Raw genomic sequence first — 22054 nt, 5'->3', positions numbered from 1 at the left:
TTACAGCTGATCCCTGTCCTCAATTTGCTCAAGAGAGAGTTTTGACTCCGGAAGTATTTGAAACACATACATTGGGAAATAAAACTTTGTTCTCTGTGACTGAAAACGTAATATTCACTTCCAACCATACAAGATGTTTGGGGTTGATATGATTTTTTTAATGTTTTTTTTTTTGTGTGTGTTTTTGAAAGAAGGGTAATGTTTATGTTCACAAAGCCTGCATTTATTATTTATTTACTATATAGTAAAAAAAGTAATTAAGACAAATATTAGTACAATCAAGTATTTTCTATCTGAATATATTTTAAGCAGTAATTTATTCCTGTGATCAAAGCTGTATTTTCAGCATCATTCCTCCACTCTTCAGAGTCACATGATCTTCAGAAATCATACTGATGTACAGATTTGCAGCTCAAGAAACATTATTTTTATCAAGGCTGAATATTTCTGTGGAAGCCGCGATACATTTTCTTCTGGACTCTTCAAATGCATAAAGTTTAAAAGACCAGCATTGATTTGAAATAGAAATATTTATATAGCATTATAAATGTCTTTACGGTCACTGTTTATCAATTTAATGCAAACTAAAAAATGCGAAAGCGAAGCATTTTCACCAGTGGTCAGACTTTTGGAGCCTTACGGCTGTCATTGCAGTGCCTCGTCGGTTTGGTTTGTCTCTGTTTGGTTCAGTGTGTTTTTCAGGAAGCAGATATGTCACGCTGCTTGGCAGACATCCAGACACAGGAAGGCTATCTGGCCTGCAGAAAGTGCACAATAAGCACTGAACGTTGTATGCTAAAGTTAGCACCACACACACACACACACACACACACACACACTCAACTCCTTGTGTGACCCAGAAGTGCAGTTTTCTTCACAGTGTTGTCCTGACTGTTGACTCAGGACCCTTATATAACACTATTTACTTAAAAATACTTTTGACTTGTCCATCAGCTTGTAAATAAAAACTAAGCTCACATTTACAACAAATGTGATCTCTTATCTCTTCTCTTATCTCTTGGAAGCCTAGCAGGAAAGTAGGATGTAAGCTGTTAATGTAATAGAAGTAGCAGAAGGTCTTTCCTTACATACAGTTTTATGACACAGCATAGTGAAACTGATTATCGAAAAGAAAAAGAAAAAAATATGTAGGCTGGGATTTGGTTCATCCATCAGTTGTTGATTGGATGGAGGCAGCAAGTGACGGGGTTTAGGAAGACTAAGTGATTAGAGAAGTCCAGAATAAGTCCAAGAAATACTGATAGATACGGTGCATCTGAAATCATGTACTGTCTGAGTAGGTACTACAATTGAGTTTGAATTTACGACTGTTAGAAAAGTGTGTTCTGCACAGCAAAATCCCCAGTGTTAATTTAACACTCTGAGTGTGGATTATATAAACACTGAAGCAGTGTTAAAAGTAACACTGAAGCAGAGTTAAAGTTAATGAGATAATTAAGAAGTTAATTGAGTTATGATTGAGCATTATTGAAGACACCTGATGTTAACAAGCAGAATCACAAACGAGAAAAATCACAAGTTGTGTGTCACCATTATAGTGGTCAGTGTTTGCTTTAGTTGGGATCTTGACCCTTCAGTTATTAACTTTAGATTTTGTGTGGCTGTGGTAACTGAGTTATACCATACAGACAGACCACAGCAAAGGCAGTCTTATAGTATTGATTGTGGTTTGGACTAATTGTCATGGATTGACCTGAATGCCTGAGTTCAGGTTTCTTTACTGTGTACATAAATAAGATGGATAAAAAAGTGATCCAGCATTTTTGCCATAATATGACATGTTTTTAAAACTTAGTTCTACATAAAGAAAGAGTTCTTTAGTTTAGACACACAGACATCAAGAATCAGTGTGAGCATCACAACAACGGTGACCATCAAAAAAGCATGTTGTAGCCAATAAAAACTCACCCATGGCTCCCATCATGCATTGCGGCATGAATAAATTATGAGCTGATCTGTCTTTTTAACTTTTTATTCTAACTATATTTTATTTTTGCTGTTTTTATGTGAATTTTTAGTATCTAGTTTTGTGATGTTCAGAGTAGATCTGTTTATCTGGATATGCTGTTTGTCACCGTTTTTGAGATTCATATGCTGATTCTTGTTATCTGTGTGTGCCTAAAATTAAAACTCTTTAATAAAAAAAAAAAAATCTGAATCACAGAATCACAAGAGATGCCTACAAGATGTATAGAAAATACAGACTCTTTCGTTGTGTAATCAAAGCTGTTACAATCAATAATGATCCATAAGAAGAGAAGAGACTGTAAAAGAGTTCAGTGATTAAGGTCAAGCAACGACTACATTAAAACATAATCATCAACACCCAGTGACTTTTGCTCTTGGCTTGACACACAAACTTTTAATTTAAAAAGTCACAAGCCAAGATCCCAACTAAAGCAAACACTGACCACTATAATGGTGACACACAAATTGTGATTTTCTCGGTTGGTGATTCTGCTTGTTAACATCAGGTGTCTTCAATAATGCTCAGTCATAACTCAATTAACTTTTTAATTATCTCATTAACTTCAACTCTGCTTCTTTTACTACTCTGTTACTTTTAACACTGCTTCAGTGTTTATATAATCCACACTCAGAGTGTTAAATTAACACTGGGGATTTTGCTGTGTGAATATTGATAGTATTAATGATGTCCTACATCCGCCATGTTGTTACTGTCACATGACCTACAAGCGTCAGTTGCATTGCTTCATTCATAAATACTCTCCCGTGGCCTCATGGGATAGTAAAGTGTCCATCGAATGCGCTTCGGAATCCAGGCGGAAGAACTAGATCATCCGGGTACTTTTCTCCTACAGTTTTCCGAATACTAAGTATTCCGAATACTATACTCGCCTCACATACTAAAAAGAAGGGAAGTAAGCAACTCTAAAGGGATTTAAGACTCTAAAAAAAAACAATCTTTGGAATTAATAACAATAAATAAATAAATAATTCCAGTATTTTTTTGTTTTTACTATTATTTTTATTTAAATTAAATTAATGCATTTAACAGACGCTTTTATCCAAAGCGACTTACAGTGCATTCAGGCTATCAATTTTTACCTATCATGTGTTCCCGGGGAATCGAACCCAAAACCTTGCACTTAACATCGCAGTGCTCTACCAATTGAGCTACAGGAACATATTTAAGAGATAACCCTCCAACAACAAAAAAAACATAACTCTAGAATGATTCATTCTTTCCAAATAAAGCTATTTAAAGTAATCTGTTGCAGAAATATAAAATATCAAAATATTTATATCTGTGAATCTATATCTATGTAAATATCTATCTATGTATCTATCTATGTATCTATCTATCTATCTATCTATCTATCTATCTATCTATATATATATATATATATATATATATATATATATATATATATATATATATATATATATATATATATATATATATATATATATACAATATCGTACAGCCCTGGTCATCTAGATGCATGTTTTGAGCATTTATTTGTCGGGGTCACATTTTAACGAACTGAAGGATGCTTTGACATTACTGCTTTTGGTAATCAACACCATACCACAGATGCCATCCACCATATTCACTTGTAAATAACTCATAATATTCCTCCGATAAACACTGCTCCAGGCACGTCCGCTGTTATCAGCAATACTTCAGAGCTGCTGTGAGAAGAGTCCCACAGCCTGACCTCAGATCAAACTAATCATGAGAAAATAACAGCATGCATGATGGGACCAGTCATTTGAGCTACTTATTAAAGTAGCGTGCCAGGGTACATCCACATGCCCTTTCCTCTACATTTTTGCGTGTTTATTTGTGCAAGTTTTCCCAAAGGTTTTCTGCATGTCGATCAGCCATCCAACCAGAGAAGCTCTTTGAATATAGTGTGTGGGAAGCGTGTTTGCTTCACGCGTGTGACCTTGGCAGAGTTAGAAAGCGTTCGGCATCCCTCCCTCTAGCTGGCCAGGGTTTTCTTTTATTCTTTTCTTGTGCACATGTTTAGATTTGAAACTTTTGCAGTTCCACGTGAGCAGGGAGTGTTTCATACATGATCTCTGTCTCTCTCTGACATGTGTTTTCATTTGTCTCCCTTCCCCGTGACCCCCTCATTTTCACTCCATCCCTCACTTTGGCCCGAGAGCGGAGGGGCGCTACACCTCCCCCATCCCCTCTTGCTCAGTGCTGATGGACGCGTAGTCGTGGATGAATGTTATGAAAATCCACTTGAACACAATAAGATGTTGCAGGACTTATGGGTAACCCTGAGATGCACTATGCATTCACTCTTGTCATCAACGTGTGTAACTTCGTCATGTTTTCTAAGAGCTGTCAATTTAAATACGTTTAGAGAAGTACGTTTATTAAGCAAGGATGCATTAAATTGATCAAAAGTGACAGTAAAGACATTTATAACAAAGTATTTCTATTTGAAATGATGTCTGAAGGATCATGTGACACTGAAGAATGCAGTAATGATGCTTCGATCACAGGAATAAATTACATTTAAAATGTATTTAATTATAAATCAGTTTAGTTCGTTTAAATGTAAGTAATATTTTGCAATATTTCTGTATTTTTGACCAATTGAATGCAGCCTTTGTGAGCAACAAGTGAATTTAGGCATCACAAGATTATATGGTACAGAATATAAAAAAGACTGATTGATTGATTGATTGATTATTTTGGCAAATATTGAAATTAACAGTGTTACAAAATTATTAGTGATTTCAAGATTAAGTGATTTAATTAAAAAATAAATATGAACATAGCCTATATGATGAGCACTCATATATTCATATATGAATACATGAAGACTGGCCACTATATAACCAATATCAACCAATACTACAGTTAAAATAAAACGAAATATCACTAATGGTCAATATAATGGGATATAGTGCAGGGATATAGTTTCCAGCTGAACAACTTAACGACTTTGAGCGTGTCTTTCAGCTCTTCCACTTGTCGTTGGCTCCTGTGTGATGTATATCAGCACCAGAGCATGCTGCTATCTCTCTTTTCCATCTGTATTTCCATCTGTCTTTCTCTCTCTGTGCATTTCTCTAATTATAGCCACCTCCACCCCCTCCCAGCACACCCAGTTAGTCTCCGCCTGTTCTCCACCAATGTTATGTAATGCCCCGCTCCACTCCAGATCCACACACACACACACACACACACACACACACACACTGGTAGGTGGGACAGTGTCCATGTTTACCAGAGGATAACAGCAATAGAAATGATAGATGACTAGACTTTAATAGCACACAACACTGTGATTTATAAAAGCCCTTCTTATGCAAGTTACTTGTGTGTCTGACAAACTGCACGGCCTTTAAACCAGAGCTCAGAGCCAAACGCTCTCTCTCTCTCTCTCGCAAAACACTTATGTAACTTACTTCATAATAATGTAATACTATATAATAATAAAAACTGCTCTCTTGCATATTTCACTATAATTTTCCCAAACAAAAAGCTGGTTTAAAAGCAACAGTGTCTGCCAATTTCTGTTCAAATTTGATTTCTTAAAAATAAATATTTATATATGTATATATAACCATTCAAGTTTGGCATCAGTATGTTTTTTTATGCTCGTGCACCAATGCTGCACTTATTTGAACAGTAATATTTTAAACTATTTAATTTTTTATTAGTTTTCTATTTGATTTTATTGTAAAATGTAATTAATTCCTGTGATTCAAAGCTGAATTTTCAGCATCATTACTGCAGTCTTCAGTGTCACATGATCCTTCAGAAATCAATCTAATGTACTGATTTGTGGCTCCGAAAACATTTTTATTATGATCATATGTAATGTAGAGCCATTTCGACAGTGAGCCACCACCAAGCAACACCCTGAGTAACTGTCTAAAACTACTAAAAACACATTTGCAACTGCATAGTTACATCCTGACAACTTTGAACATTTGAAAAATCTAGTTTGTGCACTGTAAATTCAGTGAAGTATCTGATATTTGTTTGAAAATAAGCCTGTCAAGCCGAGAGACCAAACAGCTGACCGACTAAACCGACTGAACACCAGGCTAGCAGAGAGTTAAACCAACAAAGAGCAGCAAACCAGATCAGTTTTCAGTAGAAAACAACACACAAAAAGATAGATCAAGACAAAGAATTTGGCACCCGCATGACAAAACACCACTTCCTGTCACATCCAAATTTAGTTTGATGAGTCTAAATGGAAACATCCTCACACACTTAAACTTGAGAGGCCTCTGAACTATGCCATCAAAAAAGTGGTAAAACATTCATGGAGTGTGACAACTAAACTGTTAAATATGCCAAAAGAAGACCATTTTTAATCAGCAGGCTGAGCACAATGAGGCAGAGGAGTCACTGTCATTTGAGAAGCAAACCAAACAAAATGGAGGCTATCGAGTTTCTGTAAAAGTTTGAGAGCAGTCCATTGAGGGCCGATTAAAGGAGTGTTTGGGTGAACACGGTACATAGAAACATTTTCCATTCGATTCTGAATATCAAAGGAACAGCCCTTTGTAACACACACTACAGGGCAAAACAAGGCTCATTTAATACCTCAGAGAGGAGACACGCTTACCCTAACATACCTTACCTGACAACTCTGATGACGTCCAGAGCCTGGGGGTTTAATCACACACACAAACACACACTGAGATCATTACATGTCCCAGTTCATCTGACTGAAGTATTATGCAGTACACAAGACTTCACAGCTCGGTGACCTTAAACACAGTTTCTGTGATGTTGTTGTCATTCTGCTGCACATATTCTCCCAGCTGCGGCTTTAGCAACATATTCGACGGCCTCAGAGGCAACTGTGTAATAAGCCGTCTCTGACTTTCTCGTTTCCATCTGAGGGTGAAGGGGAAACCCCACATCGGCTGTTGTTGAGAGTGTGTGTTTGTGTGAACTCCTTTCACTACCTTTGAGGGCCAAATGAAGAGACTAAATCATTATTTCTATATATTATTATATATGTATAATATATATATATACTGTATATATATATATATATTAATTTAAAGTCAATAGCGTTCTACACGTTTCGATGTGAGTTCGAATGTGAGTGTTATTTCTCATCGTAAGCTGTTTCAAGTTGTGAGTGTTGATAATTTGTTATAGCTTGCTGTCAGTATGTTGTTCGGGTGTTGTGGTCGAATGTGTTTTAGAGCTGCTAAAGGTGCTCCAAGTTGTTGTTATCATGTTACTAGGGTGTTTTTGAGGTTTTGAGGAAGTGGTAGGGATGCACCGAAATGGAAATTCTTGTCCGAAGCCGGAACCAAACAAAACGAAACACTGGGCCGAAGGCCGAATATGTTTTTTTTTTTTTTTTTTGCAAAAATTCAATAGGCAAAATGTGTTGTTTATATCCTGCTTTTCAAAGAAAAAATCAATAAAATGAAAAAAAAAATATATATATATAACACTGAACATTTTAGCACATTTTAGAAGACATTTTACCAACAAAGCACGATTTTACTTAAAATTAAAGTCAGTAAAATAATATTTTTTAGCCATTAGACCCCCTTCTTGAATCAGGCTTTTTTTTTCTTTTACTGTAAAAATAAAAGCAGCCTTGCTGTGCAGAAGAGACTTCGTTTAAAACATTAGAAAATATTGCAGATCCCAGTTTGAACACTATGTGTAAATGTTGTAATAAATGTATTAACATAGCTGTTGTAATTATTATTATCATTATCATTGTCTTACTTTTTTTATTTCATTTTTATAGAACAGTAAAATTATTAAACAGAAAGAGCTTTTTTTTGCTGTTCACTGCTAAATTAAAAAATGGGAAAATATAAGTGAACCGGATAGACCAAAATACATCTACTCATAATAAGAAACACAGTTGTGTTCTGTATTGCAATTTTAGTATCTGACCACGATGAAAATGACCCTTTTTAATCCATCCATATGGGAATAATGTGAACGTCTAATTCTGCTTTTAAATGTGTATTTGGGGCCCAGCTTAGCATCCCCAGCCAGCACAGCTCAAGTGTGTAAACACAGTACAGAAATAAATAGTGATGAACATATCTGAGACGAAACAGCTGAACTAATCAAACAAACAGGCCTTAAGCAAACCTCACCGACCACTTCCCGCAGAGAGAGAGAGAGAGAGAACAGGGTGCTTTCAGCTACAGGGCCAATGTCTGCAACAGAGCATTTTGTTTCTTTGTCTAAACGGTTTCAGCTAAAAACCCTGTTTATTCCCAGGGTAAAATTTGAATTTCAGTCCCAGATTCTCAAAGTAATGTCAGGCTTTTGGAACTTACCTTCTATCCACATGACAGAGAGAAAAGCAGTGATTTTTTTTGTGAATATAGCAAATAATAATGCATAATAATGTATATATATATTTATGTATAATACAATAGCCTTCTAGTGAAATTTTAAAGTCCCTCTGCATTTTATCCCTTATTTTTGATAATTAAAATGATCAAATCAAACCTTTTTTTCCCCACGAACATGAATACTTTATGTCTTAAAACGTCTTGAATGTAACTCTACACCCTTACTTGATTTAGTATACGCAGATCCATGAAAATGTTATCTATTCCTATTTATAAATTTATTTAATTTAAATTTATTCCACAGCAGCTCAGACCTGCTCCACTTTCACTTAGTTAACTGAAGTAAATAAGACACAATGGCAAGTGGCACTATTGGATGATGGTTTTGAAAGAGTGAATCTGTGAGTGGATTTATTCAAATTCTGAATGGAATATATATATATTTATATATATATATATATATATATATATATATATATATATATATATATATATATATATATATATATATATATAGAGAGAGAGAGAGAGAGAGAGAGAGAGAGAAAGTGAGAGAGAGCCTACAAAGCTTTTGAAAAGCGCTTTCTTTATAATCACTGAAAAGCTGTCACTCTTCTTAGTTGATCGCGATCTCATAAAGTTCCGTTATAATCAATGAAACTCTACACTGCACAATTAATCTCTTATATATTTCCCGCCTACACTTTGTTATAATGTGTTTTGAGCGATTGAGTGGATTCTGACCAACTTAAACACCTCTGATTGGCCGTTGCTAAGGATTTAACGATTAACTGCGAGCCGGCAGAAAATCGGTTCACATATTTGACGATTCAAATCGGTTGAGATGCTAAACAAATCGCGATTCAATTAGAGGTAGAAGTTTATATGAATGCATGTCTGCGGGGAACTGTCTTTAAAAAAAAAATTTTTATCGGTATTTTTTATTTTCATCTTACCTCTGTATAATGCAAATTTAAATTCAAAAGTCCAGCGCTGCTTCGTTTACAGCAGAAACCAAGGAAACGCTTTAAGCGCCACCTGCTGGCAGATAGTGAATATGTGTCTCATTCAGCTCGTCCTCTGAAGTTTCATCTAGATATTAGTATGGTAAAAATTGTTTCACAAAACTGAAGTCAAATCATTAAGTTTTTGCTTCAACATTTTGAAATTATACCATCTAATTAAAATTAAAGAAATGCTAATGTTGCATGTATGCAAAAACTTTGTTTGGATCATGATTAACATGCAATTTACATTATATTTAATTTCCGTCATTTAGCAGATGCTTTTATCCAAAGTGACTTACAGAAGAGGACAGAAGAAGCAATCAAAACCAACAAAAGAGCAATAATATGCAAGTGCTATATTAGTATAGTATTAGTTATATTTCAATATCACAAAGAAACGTACAGCGTTTTGTCCAAGCAACAACAGAAGGACACATTTAATTAATAATTTGAATATCATTTAGTTAAAAAATAAAAACAAATGGTGTATCGAATCGAATTGTGAAATCAAAATCTTGAACCAAATCGTGAGTTGAGTGAATCGTTACATCACTAGCCCTTGCATTGATGAAATCGGCAGATATGACTAATATTGGCTACATTACTCAATGCTGCAAAACCACGTTATAAATAGAAACCTTTGACCAGGCATGAAAAGCCCCCCGCCCTGCAAGTAGATGTGACTGATTATTGTGACGGTAGGAAACAGGTGGTTCTACGCTGCATTTTTGGGACTGTCTACATTGCTATTTTAAGGAGAAAATGCTCAGTGATGGTGCTGACTGATGAATCTGCACATGGTTTGCCTTTAAGTATATATTAAAAACACCAGACAAACATGTCAAGAATGTTAAAAACTAGATTTTTTTTACCATAGGGGGTCTTTAAATATTTAAATGCTGTGCATTGCAATAACATATTCAAATACAAATGTCACCAAAGTAAAACATTGTTTATATCGGTTTTATCTAATGGGATGAAGTTCTCAGTCTGTTCCTCTCAGATCATATCCACCTCCATCCCTTTCCTTGAATGTTTGCGCAAGCATTTCAATGTCTTTGTTTTAATAAGAACAACTTTACAAACACCCCGAGGAAGACAAAGGTGACACTATTTATGGAGCACTTTGTTTATTTAGGTTTCTCCGATTGATCCAAGATCAGATAAATGTGAGAATGTGCTTCCTTTACAGACCGCGCAGAGAGAGAGAGAGACAGATGAGCTACAGTCTGACAGAAAGATGTCAGATTATTGATTTAATCTGTTATCCTGCATTACATGCACTGAGCTTGCATGAATTAATACAATTATGTGTAACACTCAATATCCCATGCTGAAATTCAGGGCCTGATATAACATCAATAGTTGGCGTCCTTGTCTGTATACAATTCTTCCAGGCACAATATTGCTATGCTATGCCTTAATGATTTTCCCCCAACCCTTAATATATAATAATATTAAAACTGTAAACTACATTTATGTTGTTTAATATTTTTAGTCTTTGTTTTGCAGTATAACCAATGGAGTTTATTATAGTTGTGCAGAGGTGTGTTGAACAGCGTGAACTGTTCATTTGAGATACACACCTTGGTGGTGATTTCACAGCCGTGTGTGAATCAAATGGTCAAAAAAGAATAACCTCACCCTGAACATCTATTTAAAAATGACATAAAAATAAAAAGGGACTTAAAACTTCAGATACCTGTGGCAGCAGGCCTGAGAACCAATGCTTGGTTTCTCCAGAGGGATATTTTAAATTCTTTTTTATTTCAAGCTACATGTAATATGCAGACTTTTCTCATTCTCTCTCTTTCTTTCACTTCCCTTCCCTCAATATATCCCTCCCTTCCTTGGACTACACAATTATGCTGAACTATACTCATGGTAAATACAGCTCTGCACTGAATATGAGCTCTAAAAACATCAACATGAAGGGCTTTTCTATGCACACAAATGCTAAGCTTTTCTGCCAATTGTTCGTTTGGATTCAGTTCACTGCAGAAAATTATTGCTTTAAATACTAGCAGTTAAACCAACAGGCATCCATGTGGATTTTTGTGGATTTTGCACTAAGATCTCATTCATTCATTTTATTCAAGAGTACACGAGCAAGAGAAAAGGGAACATTAAGCCGTTTTACTCACTACTCTGAAACAAACTGAAGAAAAGCACATAATACTTCTTGCAATCCAGAAGTCATATGAGGCTGCAGTGCATTGTATGAATGGATTTTATATAATGAACAGAAGTTTTGTGTTTATGAAGGTTATGTTATGTATAGTGCCAGTATGGCTGGAGCGATAAACTTCTCTTTGAATTTTGACTGACTGTACAGTATTGAGGGATTAATATAACAGTGAAGTTAGACTTCTAAAGCTTCTTCTTTTATTATTACGATCTTTACATTCCAGAATCTGGGGACTTTTTCCCCAATGAAAAGCTACAGTACATGCAATGTACAAAACATATCAAACTAATATTATTATTATACAGTATGATGCATTATTATGTAATAAAGCCAATTAAAACTTAACCATTCAAATAGCTCATTACATTCTAGAAGAGATTAAACTTTTAAAATATGAAACTACTGATATCCGAAACTGAAAGAGCAAAGCAGCTTTGAAGTTATTGCATAAAGTGTTATATAAATAAAATGGACCATCTGATTACATTCACTTATGACATAACTGGCTGTGTTTACATTAATATCCTGCCAAGACAAGCATTTCGACCGAGAAGTGCATTTAACCGTTCATGCACACAGCAGCTCTCACATGCAAGCAAGTACTCATGGGAGCTTAAAAACAGTGGCTTTTGTAAAAAAAACTGCAAATAAAACAAAGATTATTGAAGTATATATTAAAAGAAAATTCTGTCTTTCTACTAAATTCCATGTTTAATTCAATCTGTTACTTTTCTTTGTAATTATTTCTTGCATTAACAGCAATTCCTGAATGAACATTTCTTCAAAGTAAATCCTACACCATTTTTTTCCCCAGTGTACCAAAGTCAGGTGATACTATTACTGGTATTCTACAATTAGCACCAAAGTACCAGTACTTTTGACATCTTAAGTTCAGAGATGATCTGATTGGATCTGACCATGGTTGTGCTTGGCCCATAAATCAATCTTCTGGAGTTGGGTCAATGATTATTGCTCACTGCCTAATGTAAATCCAGACTGCTCTCTCACCCAATGTAATCCCCATTTAACTGCAGCAAATCAGATATCACAGTGCTGAATCAACAGTTCAGAGAAACCATGCTAATTTAATCAAATTTGCAGCATAGATGTGTTTCTTCAGTCCTTGCACAGTGTAATTTCACAATATCACACAGATGTGAAGTTAGCTGTGACACTAATTCATGCCATGTTGGAATGAAATGGTCTTGTGATGTGGTTATGTGATAATGGAATAGAGGCCAAAAAAATTAAGTGGCCAATCCACAAGTGAGCTTGTAGGTTTTAGTCAACACTAGATGATTTCAAGTAGTTCATTCATGGTTTGGTCCACCTACACAGACCTTGACCCTCAATCCAAGGCCCTGGGGTGCAAGTCACGCAGCAGTGTGGTCTAGTTTTGCTTCAGGTTTTTTTTGGACCCTGTGGTTCAGGCGAGATGGCCGCGACTCAGCTTCTCTAAATCCACCACTCTGGGTGTGGCTGTAAATACCGCTAACGTTTTCTAGGAACTCAGCAGAGAGCTAGAGAGTGTATTTAAGAGTGTTTGTGTGCATAATGCAGTTTGCCGGGATCACAAGACAGCAGCCGAATGTTTAGAGCAAATGCGCACAGGCAGGAGATAAAGCAAACAGTGGAAGTGGAAACCAGTAAAACCACTCTGACTTGTTCCAAACTCGACAATGGACCACAGTTTTAAAGGTGAGGGGGTCAGTGCTGAGTTAGCGCAACAATGAACGTTCAATACTACCAGAAACAACATGAAGGAATATTCCAGCTTCAGTACAAGTCGAAACACTTTATTAGTAAAAAAACAAAGCAGAATAACCATTGGAACAAAGTTCATGTCAACTATTAGGCCTACTCAAGATAAAACTCAATCCTGAATTAACTTTGGGCATTGATCATGCAGAAACCATTACAGTGTAGATCTGAAACCATAAGAGAGCAGAAAATGGAGCGACACCTAAAATAAATGCAGTAAGATTCTGTCAGTTTGTTTCCCTGATTTATATTGGCTTACTGTTAAAAATTATTTTTGAAAGCATAAATAATTTTACAAGGATCAAAGTAATCTTTGTGCAAGTGTGTGGGTTTTAATGAATGAGAGCGGTCTAAGACAACGCAAAGCAGACTTGATCCTGGAATGGGGCTCTCATATTGTGGGGATTTAGAGCTGGATCTGGTGCCATGACCCGGAGCAAAGAGCAGAGGCCACTGGGTCACTGCAGCAAAGACAGAGTTGAGGATAAAGCATAAAAATACTAAGATATAATCAATTTTCTACAATATTTGCCCAAGACTAAGCACATCAAAGAGCACATGATTTCCTGAGCGTCATGGAAAACCAAACTCAAATCGGCCGGGTTCTTTATGACGCTCTCGAGGTTTTGGAGAGGCTGTTGGAAGCATGACAGATTCATCTGTAAAAGGGAGAATTGAGAGAAAAAAAAGGAGAGATCTAGCTGTCTTTAGAAGTCAGAGTAGGCTGCCCTTTATTCCCAAGAAAAAGTTGAGAATTCTTTTGATTCTGTAAGATGTGGGTGTGTGAATGGTAAAGAAGAAAAAGAGCCTCAATGGTTCTTTTCTCTGGTTCCTGCATTTCTATTGAAGCCATCAACAACTCAAATGCCAAGAATCATCATGCAATGACAATTTACAGCTGGGCCGGGAGTGGTAAAATCTGTAAAGTTATCCACATGCACATAATAGACTCATTTCATAAGGATAAATATCAGTAAAATATGAGCAAAATAGCAAATTAAAACTATAAACAAGAAAGTATACAACATGGCTCGAAGCAGTACAGCAAGTAAAATATTTGATTAACTGGTTCTTCTTTTCCCTACAGACAAACAACAAGTCCACAACCAGCATTTCTCAACAAGAGTTCAGGTCTGGTATAAAAAAATGTATATATTGTTGGTTATGTTGTTTTTTCTTGCATGTTTGCTGTCCGTGTGCGCTGGACATACCATGCTGATGTCTGGAGTCAGAGCCGGCGTCTGGTGCTGAATTTATGTCTGCCCGAAATTTCACAATTGTGGCCACAGCCTCTTGTTGGATCATGAAAGCTTCAAAGCTGCTTTTGGTAAATTCAGCACCAAAAAACACTGCCTTAAAAGCACTGAGCGATTCCCTCAGGCATCATTTATTATGTAAGTATCCAATATTATATAAAAACAAACCGGGCGATCCAACGTAACAGAATAATAGGGATTTTTCAGATGGTCCAGCAGTTATTAAGCTAAAAGACTTGTGTGTGTGTGTGTGTGGTGCATTCATGCAATGAGGCCATTAAATAAATCACTTTTGTTGAACAGATATTTATTATTTTACTTAAGAATAAAATGGGCTTGTTTTGATCCCTATCTTACTTAGACAGGACTAAGGTTTAGACAATTTTCATGTTGTAGTGTATTGATGGTGAACTAAAACGATTTTCTGAATTTTCTGAATAAGTGCCACATATCACATTCTCTTGGGTCCTTCAGGAACTTTCTATAGCTGTTAAATTGTGCTACTAACTGTAAAATACAGTATATAATAATATAACTTCACTTTTATTTTTTCCTGATTCAATGATAAGTAGACTGAATTCCTAGCTATTTGGTGGTTGTTTAACATTATCACATAGCCATAGAGGGGCCTGATGATGTCAGAGGTTAAGGAAAGATCAAGTTATGTATTTTTAATAAAGATTACAAAGATAAAATGCAAAAAAAAAGTAAAAACCGCTGATTTGATTCAAACTGACTTCAAACAAGACCTAAATGTGGTATTTTCTCAGTACTAAAAAAACCCTTCATAAGATCATGTCAAAGGGAAAGAACTAAAAATATGTCGAGTCCTCAATCTTCTGTTTCTCTTTTCCATATGCGGAACAAAGCAGCCAATTTAACTGCAAGCATCTGAAGCGCGTCCCCTCAAATATCATCTGGAAGTTTTGGTTCCTCTCTTCAGTTTCATAGACACTCATCCTCTGCTCCAGAACATGAGCCATGATGAGCACGCCGACTTGCACTGTTATCTGTTGCAGCTTCTGATCATATCAACACAACGAGTCATAACAGAAGTTAATTACAGCAAACGTATCAAATTGAGGCACAAGGGCGTCTGTCGTTCTCAAGCGCTCACAGTTTCACCTTAAGCTCTGTGTGCTTGGGCAAGCCAAAGGAACGCTGCAGGTGAGTGATAGATGGAGAAAAGAATGCCTCCCACTCACTTTGGTTTGCTTCATATTAACGGCTTGCTGGCTGGCTGGCCAGACGTGAGATATGGGCTGTTTGACATGAACACGAGTCATTCCTGTGGCTCTTATACGAGGGGGCCTTGGACGCCATAGATTTTGAGAGCAGAGGTCATGACCCGATGAGAGGTTTCAGAGTGAGAAAGTCAGTAAGCTGGAAATACAGATGCTGTGACCTCTTCTGTAAACACTGCAAGTCAGTTTAACTTGGCTATTAGTTTGATTGATTATAAAGAAAGTAATTATTGTAGTTCATGTCTAAAAAACCACAACTGCACAATGTTACAGTCTTTCGTCTTTAGTCTTCAGTCTGATAATGCGTAACACCATGTGTATTCAAATATTTTAAGAATACAGAACATTATAAATGTTTTGATCCATTTTATGCACCTTTGCTTAATATTAATGATTTTAAAGACATCTCAAACTTTTGAATGCTAGTATATATAAAAATGTTTTCTGAAAAAATATTCATACGTGTAACAGTATACAATATTGTTGTCACATGCATCCAGTCTATCCCCTCAGAAATGTTTTAGTTTAGCATCTTTTGTATCCAATTTTATATATAAAAAATTTGCGGTTCAATCCAATAATTAATAAGTAAGGAAAAATATATCTGACATTACTTCTGATTAAAGTTGCATTGCATTTTGAGGGGATTATACAGGGGATTTTATAGGATTTTACAAGAATGTTATGGAATATACTGCATTTTTTTCTACAATAATGATGACAAACATTTGCAGTTTATTATACTTTAAAAACCACAAGAAAACGTATAGCAGCATCACACTATATTTTCAATCAACTATGACTTGGGCCTATGACTGATAGAGGACAGACAATATGCAAAGTATTAGTTTCTTCTGCTGTAAAGGAATTATGCCATAACAGATGCACAGGGAGTCCATGAAGCATTGGTCTTTCTGAATGACATAAGATCGAGATGACCACATGACTAGACTTGTTCATATGAAACCTCAATTTGCTGACTTCACCTTTATCTTGGAATTTATTTCAAAGGGGCCTTTCACACCGTACAGGACTAAATTACTGGGATGATTTTGCGTGAACTATTGCTGCGTTCAAGTCCTCCTGGGAAGTTCGTACATATGAGTTCACAAGTCGTAAACATAACGTCGGATGCGTTCAAGTCAGTTTAGTCAGCACAAGATGGCGGTGTACCTTCTTTTAATAAATTACAAGAAAATACAACAGGGTTTGTTAACTCTGCTTATAGAAATGAAAAGCATCAGATGTGTTTTGCGTTTTAATTTTTTAAAAATAATATATGAAGCCACTTTAATCTGTATAACATACAAACTTATCAATTGTTATATTGCAATTCTGTCTATCAGTTTCAACAAAAAAATGACCGTCAACAGCAGATGTTGCATCCATCGATCCATCGATTCTGTCATGTTTCTCATTGACACGCCCCCAACTCGGAAACTCTGAGCTTAAATAAAATGTGGAGTTTCCCACTCATAATTACAACTTTGTGATGGTGTTCATGTGCATTTAACTCGTAAATACGATGTATCCAACATGCCTTGAACTAGGGGTGCACGATCATGATTTTTCATGGCCGATTCCGATACCGATTTTTTACAACCAAATTAGCTGATTCCGATACCGATTTCCTTTTTTTTTTTTTACCAACAAACAAGAAAGAAGGAAAGTGTGCTTTAACAAGATGTTTATTTGGTATTTAATAGGCCAAACTGGCTTCTGGCTAAACAATAACTGTAACCATCTGAAATTAACGGCAGTAACTGCACAGTAAGTAGCCTGCATTCAGTACAAACATAGATGGTAGACATCAGCATTTAGCTTTTGTTTTTGAATTGGGTTGAAACTACATAGAACTGGCCTTAAATGAAAACATTAACTGTAACCAAGTGAAATTAAAGGCAATAACTGTATAGTTCTACAATCCAAACAACACAATCAACTCACATTCAATAAGATGTATCTTAATCAGCATTCAGTATTTGTTTTAGTTTTTAAATTTGGTTCTAATTTACAAAAAAAAAAAAAAATAAATAAATAAATAAAAAAATCAGTTTTGTCACAGTTTAGTTTGTTTCGTTTCTCATCCAACACGTGAGAAGTTGATCTGAACATCGTGTTCAGGGCGTGGACCGGTACAGTTAATGCTCGCACAGCTTTATTGCAAGCAGAAAAGGGACTCTTAATTGTGCGCCAGTACACCAACGGCTGTTCGCCTCCTGCTATCTGTGCCTCAGACATAAAGCTCTGCATTTCCAGCACTGAACGGCTGCTCGTGTCACAATAATGTACATGGAATATCAACGTATACGTAAAGTGATTGAAAGAATGGAAAGGAGGATTTAGAATCTCCAAAGACAATTTGAGTGTCCGTATATTCATCGCTGTTCATCATACTTGCGAAACAAGTTGACACAATGTTTACAGTATGTTACACAGCATTTTAAATAGTGTCGGTTGAGGGCGTTTTCAAACACATCTGGACAATCAATGTCTACTTACGTCACGGGTAGCACCAGTCATGCTGGTTAGACCCTGCTCCAGAGTAGGAGCTAATTTGGTTCTCGAAAAAGACAGTCCGGTACTAAAATCGCACCTAGTTACTTCGGTACGAAAACAACCTAAAGTGGGTAGTTCAACAATTAGTTCTGGTACTACGAAAAGGTTCCTGCGATGTTAAAGGCCCTAAAGGCTCGCACAAGAAGATACAAGACAAGTTCAAAAAGTGAGGGTTTCAATCTGTTGGACTTCCACCTTGGCTTTTGTCTCTCGGTTTAATTAGATAAACGCTGACATGAGAAGAATAGATTCAAAAGTTGACATGCTGCCAGTGTGACCCATTAGCCACAGTGAAAAGCAGTGACTTTTTTCAGATTTGTCAGGCAAGCCTAGGCATGTCAATGAAAGACTAATGTGTGTAGAGCTACTCAAGAAGTGTATGGTCACCACCAGTCCTTAACTTCTGAACACATGTGAGTGCAAACACACTAAATTACTGAAGTATTAGCTTAGTGTGTCACATACAGTAATGTATGAATCAATAATGCCCCAGAAATGAATAGTGAGGGCCCGCAGGCATAATTTATCCCACTCAATTCAAATGCAATCTTGCCTCTATGACCGAGAATAGTGGCAGTGCTTCACGTTAACAATGTCTGATTCTCCAAGTACTAGTCTAGATGGCATCACGTTTGCAAAAAGGTGTTGCAGTTCCTGTACTCAATAGAAATACCTCAACATGAGCACAATGCATACTGACTGCACTTTGTGTACAATACAATATAGCCAGTTTAAAACTGTGTGTAACTAACAGAGATTTAATTCAATGGCCAAAAATGAAAAATCATGTATTACAGTTAATTACATTAATGGGCAAATTTCCTCATATTTGAAAAAGAAATAGCTGGCTCTACTACTGCTGTAGTATTTTGGATAATTTTAAAAGCAAAAGTATTTATCATTATTTTTATTAATGCATGATATTGTTAGATAAGTGGCATTTGTTACCTCTTTTTGATCTTCTTCTTTTTTTTTTTTTTTGCTTGATTAAAACCATTGTAGACAATGAACTAAAATTTAATATGAATATGCATATTATAATGATAACTAAAAGTGTACATTTATGACGAGTAATTTATTTCTGTCTAGCTTTGGACCATAAAACCCTAAGATACATGCCAAGCACATTTAAACACACATAAAAGACAGCAATGTGACAGATGTACAGCAGAGACAGAGCGCCGCCGGTGAATAAAAGACTCATGGAGGGGTCATAAAATACGACAGGCAAAGCTTGTGTTGGATTTATCTGACAAACATCAGCTTTTCTCACTGTAACACTGCAGTGAAGAGAAAACCCATTTGCCTTCATATCTGAGAGTTTTGCATAAATTTACAAACCCTTAGGGAGCATGAGATCCAGGTTATATTTAAAATTAAAATCTAGTCCACATTGATAATGTAGAAAGAAACACAAAGCAACAACTGTAGCTTCACAGTTATTGCTAAAATACTTTTTTTACTGACAGAGTGGCGCAATAAATCCCTTTAGACAAATTTTAAAAAATCAGAAATGTAAATTAAAAGGTAACTAGTTTAATACGCAGAGTTTGTGGTGCTTAACACTGCTCTGTTTGTTTAATTATCTCGACAAGCCTGACATAGTAACAGCTTAACCAATGACACACGTTTGGGGCGGGGCTGTCTCTTTAGCTAACCAATGGCAGACAGGGGGAGTGTTCAGGTAGCTTGCTCGGAAACAACTATAGCTGCATCCAAATTGATGCAATATACGCTATGCACTTATACACTTTGTACTTATGCAATAACTATTCAACCATGTAGAGTTTGAATTATAAAAATGGATTACTTCGCTTCATCATTAAAGCTGTGACAGCTGGTGCATGAAGTGTCCAACATGACACACTTCATTTTTTCAGTTATTTACATGCATCATCTGTGTGTTTAAAGTGCACTTTTTCTTTTTGAAATGTTCAGTGTGAACGCACTACTCGCACTATTTATGATACAAAACATCATAGAATAGTTCATAAGTGTGCGATTTGGGAAAAACCCTATACCAACATCTACTGAGTCATAAATTCAAGTCATAAATTCGGTGAGCATTGTAAAAGCCTTATTGTAAATAAAGTCAAAGAAATTTGCCTGAACTTGCTGTATCCGCACATTGAGTTAAACACACACAAATACATTGTCAATTCATACTATGAAAAACATCCCACAAACACACACATTGGTTCGAAACTGACATTTACCACTGCTGATTATGGTTCACATCCAAAAATGGATTACATGTCTCCTAAACAACTTTCAGCCCTACGATTCAGTCTCATTTAATAATCAACCTGGTCTGGAATGGTAATGTGTCCTTGAACAGCACAGTTCACCCAAAATCCAAAATTTGTTTGCTTTACTCTCTTCTTTTTTACTCACATGAGGACAGATAAACAGCAAAAAAAGACAGAGACAGAATGCTACATATGATCAGACATTCCTCATAAAAACGCCAAAAAGGAAGGTTGCATAAACAGAGGCTGAGCGCTGACCAAGCAGCCTGTCTGTCTCCTCCAAGCCATCCTGTGCCATTACATTATTACTATCAGCCTGTGGTATGCTGAGGGTCACGGCAGAGGTGAAAAAGCCACTGGCTGCAAGACACTCAATGTAACTTCTGTTCTAAGAATGTTTTAGGAACTTAAAGGGAGGGTCTAATGCTACTGCATTCTGAGTTACTTACACTGTTAAAGAGTTGGATTCTCGTGCTAAATATGGCCATAGTTTAAAAAAACGAGTTGGACATATGAGTCTTTCTGTGCCAAGTACACTATGAGTTTGAGTAAGTTTTTTTTCGAGCATGGCCCTTTATGATGTCATGAAAGGTGGAATTCCTTTTATGGGTCTTGTCCTGGAAGAGTGGCACACATAAACCAGATCGAAGGCAAGAGTAGCGTGCTTGATTTGGGTTTCAGCAGTCATCAGAAGCACTGCACAGGACTTGCTCGAGAAGAATGTCTCCAAAGAAGCGTGTTTTTGGTTTTAAGGGAGAGATAACCTTTTCAGCTTCCCAAAGAACAAAGCGTAACGTGAACACAGAAGCTTCGCAAGTGTGTTTGTTTGTTCCCATCACTTCAGTGACAAATGTTTTATAAACCAGGCCCAATTCGACGCTGGATGTTCACAGCTCTTTAGCTCCGCCCCCGGCACGCCTCCAGGAGCTCAGCTGTTGTCTGAGAGAATCGTAAAACTGTTATCTTTCTTTTATAAATCTGATAAAACTAAAGACTCTTCTGAGATATGAAAGATGCAATATTACTCAAAATTAACATGAGATTGGCAGAAACTGTGTGTGTTGTGTCCCCTTTAAATTGATGCAGTTCACCAAAAAGGCTTGTAAGCAGTTGAATGCAAGCGAGCCGAATCACAGTTTAACCAATGAACAGATTAAAACATGTCTGATCAAGCAACACTTCATTCAACTTTTAAACAGAATGAGCCATTAAACCTAGAAAAAATCTTGACAATCAAATCAGTGGGAGTTCCAGTGAGATCTATGACTTTTTTAAGGCATGCCTTTAATGTTTCCCTCAGGCCTGGTTTGCAAGAATTCAACACAGATTAACTTACTCTACTGCATATGAATAACTTTAACAAACTATACAGCCATTCAAACATTTGGACACACTTACTCATTAATGCATTGGTTGACTTTTTCAGTCTTCGTTAAAGCATTATAAGCCAAGAACCAAAGGTAAAACACAGCATTTC

The 22054-nt window shown here is 36.3% G+C and overlaps 1 protein-coding gene across 2 annotated transcripts in view; it reads right to left on the bottom strand.

The window, feature by feature from the left end:
• LOC127944443 (zinc finger protein 704-like) overlaps positions 1-22054 on the bottom strand; it is a 54997-nt gene that overhangs the window by 25646 nt on the left and 7297 nt on the right. The gene's annotated exons all lie outside the window — the stretch shown is intronic.

Source organism: Carassius gibelio, chromosome A23 (genome assembly GCF_023724105.1).
Source record: "Carassius gibelio isolate Cgi1373 ecotype wild population from Czech Republic chromosome A23, carGib1.2-hapl.c, whole genome shotgun sequence".
NCBI lineage: Eukaryota > Metazoa > Chordata > Actinopteri > Cypriniformes > Cyprinidae > Carassius > Carassius gibelio.
The sequence above is the reverse complement of the archived record's forward strand: the minus strand, read 5'-3'. Positions and strand labels throughout refer to the sequence as shown.